The 5,019-nt window shown below is 36.7% G+C and overlaps 1 pseudogene across 1 annotated transcript; it reads left to right on the top strand.

Annotated features, from left to right (window-relative positions):
- Positions 1-219: 219 nt before the first annotated feature.
- On the top strand, positions 220-4,726 carry LOC149254433 (glucan endo-1,3-beta-glucosidase 12-like; annotated as a pseudogene). Its single transcript, XR_016266296.1, has 4 exons — positions 220-308; positions 954-1,018; positions 3,158-4,419; positions 4,535-4,726. The product of XR_016266296.1 is annotated as a glucan endo-1,3-beta-glucosidase 12-like (transcript).
- Positions 4,727-5,019: the final 293 nt, after the last annotated feature.

Genomic DNA, 5,019 nt, shown 5'->3' with positions numbered 1-5,019 from the left:
ATACGTATCAATATTGTAACCATTAATGTCGTGTTATATGAATTTGAAAATGCGCTCAATATTCAAGTTTGAACTTGTAAAGGCGCTCAATATTCAAGTTTCATCTCTAAACTAGTGGTTTCACCAAATTTTGAATTGTATAATGGCACTCCATATTGGAATTTTGAATTTCAGAACCCACGCTGCCATATTTTATTGAACTTGAAAGAAGCTTTGGTTGGTTATAGTTTCTTTGCTCGGCATGAGCTTCCGGACGAGTTCAGTGCTGATCGCGATTGCGGTGGTTCTGGCTATCGTTGCCTCTGCTGGTGAGAAAACTCATTTTAGCGTTTGTTTTGTAAGGGCTTTAGCTTTAATTTCTTCGATTATCGTTGTCTCTGCAGCCGGGGACCAGACAAGAAAATGCATTTTATAGTTTGGTTCGTCCAAGGTTAAGCTTTAATTTTTTCAATTATCGTTGCCTCTGCAGCTAAGAACCAGACAAGAAAATGCATTTTATCGTTTGGTTCATCAACTGTTTAAGCTTTAATTTGTTCGATTATTGTTGCCTCTGTAACTGAGAACTAGACATGAAAATGCATTTATTGTTTGGTTTGTGAGGGGTTTTAGCTTTAATTTCTTCAACTATAGTGCCTTTGCAGCTGAGAAATAGACAAAGAAAATGCATTTTATAGTTTGGTTTGTCAGGGGTTTTAACTTTAATTTCTCTGATTATCGTTGCTACTGCAGCTGATAAAATGCATTTTCTTGTCTTGTTCGTTCCAGGTTTTTGCTATAATTTCTTCGACTATCATTGCCTCTGCAGCGGTTTTAGCTTTAATTTCTCTGATTATCGTTGCTTCTGCAGCTGAGAAAATGCATTTTCTTGTCTGGTTCGTCAAAATTTCTTTTTGAGCTTTGATTTCTGTGATTGACCGAGTAAATTTCATTTTTTGTTTTGTTTTGGTTTGCAGGGGCTGGCACTGTGGATATCAACTATGGTCACAAAGCAGACAATCTTCCCCCAGCTTCCAAGATAGCATAGAAAATTTTAGGGGCGAATGTTCACCCTTTGGCGAAATTAAGGGGTTTTAAATTTTTAGTGGGCAAATATTTTGCATCATAGTACATTTTTACAAATCACCTCAAATAGCCCACCTTATTTTAAGGGAGAGGGTAAAAAAGGTAAATTTAGCCCTTGAAATTAGGAGTTACAACCTTCCATTCACCCATTTTCAAGAATAGATTTTATTTAAGTGAATCCATTCGCCCATTTTCAAGAATAGGTTTTATTTAAGTGAATCCTATGGGCCAAAGGCCCAAATACCATATTTATAAAAAAGGTATGGTAAATTAATAAAAATATAAATAAATGAGAGGTATGGTAAATAAATAAAACATTTTTTATATTTACTCCATAATTCACCTTATATACATGCAAGGGTGTAAACAAATAAAAATATAAGTAAAGTGGAGGTATGGTAAATAAATAAAACGTCTTTTTATACTTACTCAAAAGGTATGGTAAATAAATAAAAATATAGATAAACTAGACGCATGGTAAATAAATAAAACCTCTTTTTATATTTATTCCATAACCCTCGTTCTATTTATGAAGGCTCAAGAAAGAGGTTTTATTTAAGTGAATCCTATTGGCCAAATACCATATTTGTAAAAGAGGTATGGTAAATTAATAAAAATATAAATAAATGAGAGGTATGGTAAACAAATAAAACATTTTTTTATATTTACTCCATAAGTCACCTTATATTTACGAACACTCAAAAAATGAGTTATATTTAGGTGAAACCTATGGGAAAAATACTATGGGACAAATACCATGGACTAGATTGTTATTAATACCATGCAAAAAAAAATTATTAACCCTAATATTAGTATTAATAAAAATAAAAATGGCACATGGTATTGACCCATGGTATTCACCTGGAATGTAGCCTATTTAAATGGGGGAATTAAACCAGCATAGATCCATCTTTACTCTCGATCTACTAACCCCTGAGAGGTATCAAATATCATGATATGCAAACTAGCATAGAGTGAAAAAATATTTGATGGATGTTGTAATTTAATGTATGTTAAACATTTTAGCTTAGTTAAAATAAAAAATAAAATAAAAATCAACTATTAATTTTATTAATTTTTATAAATTACTAATAGTAATTTTTAAGCTCCAGGTTTATGATAACCCATGGTAATACCATGGTATTCATGTGAGCATAGACTATTTAAAGAGGAAATTCTATCATCTTAGATCCATCTTAATTCTGGGTCTACCAAGTGTTCAGAGGGATAAATAGATTTCATCCCCCTAAGAGTGGTAGATGTGGAGTTAAGATGGATATATGTTGGTTTTATGATAATGAAGATATTAAATAGACTTAGGAAATTATATTGTAAAAACATCTTAAGGTGAATGGTCTTAATTCTGGGTCTACCAAGTGCTCAGAGGGATAAATAGATTTCATCCCCCTAAGAGTGGTAGATGTGGAGTTAAGATGGATATAGGTTGGTTTTTATGATAATGAAGATATTAAATAGACTTAGGAAATTATATTGTAAAAACATCTTAAGGTGAATGTTTAAAGCATAGACATTGGACAAGTATATTTGTATACTTCTGTTTTAAACTGAAACAAATCCAGGGCTAAAAGGAATGGATTGATTGCACTAATCATCCTTTTATAACTTTACAACATATGCTGGAGTAAACATATTGTAATTTGGGTAATTTTTCTAATTGCAAACAGGAACATACTTGTGTATTGGCAGGGTGGTTACGAGGTCCCTAGAAGTGATGAACTTGAATTTTTCTTGGTTTTATATATAGTATTAGGTTTTTTCTCATGATTTCTGTGAATGGCACGGGTGAATTTTATCCTACACCCACTAGGTTATCGATATGTAATTTCGGTAATTTTGATTTTAAAAGATATTTTAAAGAAATGCAATGATTTCATTTGTGTATTCAATAAACACAATATTTTATAATTGAGTAAAATATTCACCATGCCTGGTGAGAGATTCGCCAAAAAATTATATATACATATCATATTATTGATAGAATCGCCTTCCATTTTTCCTATATACCATGGAGATTCGCCCATTTATTATAAATGTAAATTTAGGGGGGGTTCTTAAAATTTTCCCTGCAAGATAGTGTCGCTGATCAAGAGCCAAGGCATCAAACAAGTTGAAGCTCTACGACGCAGACCCTACAGCTCTACATGCATTCAGTGGTACCAACATTAAAATCACCATTGCCCTTCCCAATGAGAAACTCTCCAACGTTGCTCATCGTCTTTCGCGAGCCTATGCCTGGGGTCCAGCAGAATGTGGTTGCCTACGTTCCGGGCACCCAGATCACGGCCATAGCTGTCGGCAATGAAGTCTTGGCCAATTCTAATGATTTCACCTCCTACATTGTCCCTGTCATGAAAAATATTCACATGGCTCTCGTCAAATACAACCTCGATGGAATTATCAAAGTGTCAAGCCCCGTTGCCACCAGTGTGCTCCAGAACTCTTTCCCGCCATCAACCGGACTTTTCAAGAGCGACCTTGTGGAGACCACGATAAAGCCAATGCTCGATTTTCTAAGCCAAACGGGGTCCTCTCTCATGGTCAATGTCTACCCTTTCTTTGCCTACTAGGGCGATGCCAACGATATTTCTCTGGACTACGCACTCTTTCGCCCCAGTGCCAGAGTCTGGGACAGCAACACCGGGCTCCTGTACACGAACCTCTTTGACGCACAGCTCGACGTAGTGTTCTCTGCAATGTCGGCCCTTGGGTATAAGAACCTCGACATTGTCATGTCTGAGACTGGGTGGCCATCTAAGGGCGACGAGGGTGAAACCGGTGCTAACCTTGACAACGCTGCAACCTATAATGGGAACCTCATCAAGAATGTCCTCTCCAACTCTGGAACTCCGCTCAGGCCCCAGGCCTCTCTAGACACCTTCATTTTTGCTCTCTTTAATGAAAACCAGAAGCCCGGTCCCACATCGGAGTGCAACTACGGCTTGTTCTACCCAACCAAGGAGCATGTCTACAATATTGCTCTGACACCTGCAGCCATGAACAACCAGGCGCCCACCTCTAGAAGCAATTCCTCTTCCACCCCGGCCACCTCTATGCAGCATCATCGCAGCAGCAGGACAACCCCAGAAGGAGCATCCGAGACGTGGTGCGTTGCAAATTCCAAGATCGATACTAGTAAGCTCCAGGCGGCATTAGACTATGCATGTGGAGAAGGGGCTGCGGATTGCAAGCAGATTCAGCCTGGGACGTCTTACTACAACCCTAACACGCTGGAAGCCCATGCTTCATATGCTTTTAACAATTATTATCAAAAGAACAGCTGCAAGACTGGAACGTGCGACTTCCAGGGCGCTGCCTATGTCGTTACCCAGTGTCCAAGTAAGTTCATATATTATCCCAGGATTAGCTTACTTTTTGTCTACATATGTGCTACCATTATTGAAGGTCTTTTGATGATTAATTTTATGATGTGTTTTTTATCTTGTTGTTGCAGAGTATGGCGATTGCAAATTCCCGACAGGTTACTACTTTAGTTCATAGAAGATCAGTAGTACCTAGTAGTATTATAGTTTAGAATCATCTCTTGTGAACTTTCTAGAGTGCCTTCAGGGCTCGATTTCGTTCCGTTTTGTATGTATATGAAGGGGCGTATCATTCTTATTATGAAATCAATATTCTTGATTATAAAAAATCGTGCTGTCAAAATGGTTTAAATTTGATTTTCGTTTAACACCTTGGTTGAAATAGTGTTCCCTAATCGACATTCATGCATAGATAAATGTCCAACACTGGATATTCTTGCTTCTTAAACATAAACTTCAGGTTTTAACTCAATTTATTAACTTTCCTAAGATCTAAAGGGGTCGTTTAACGTTTTGACCCTTAAGTAATGAAATGGTTTGCTAAGGAATCTGTATGAAATGGTTTTCTAAAGAATCCGTGATTCATCATTTGGTATTTTTCTTAAATATATTGCAA

This window comes from Pinus tabuliformis, chromosome 7 (assembly GCF_031772625.1).
Source record: "Pinus tabuliformis cultivar Carrire ecotype Pingquan chromosome 7, CPIR1, whole genome shotgun sequence".
In the NCBI taxonomy this organism is placed as follows: domain Eukaryota; kingdom Viridiplantae; phylum Streptophyta; class Pinopsida; order Pinales; family Pinaceae; genus Pinus; species Pinus tabuliformis.
This window is presented reverse-complemented; position numbering and strand designations above follow the sequence as displayed.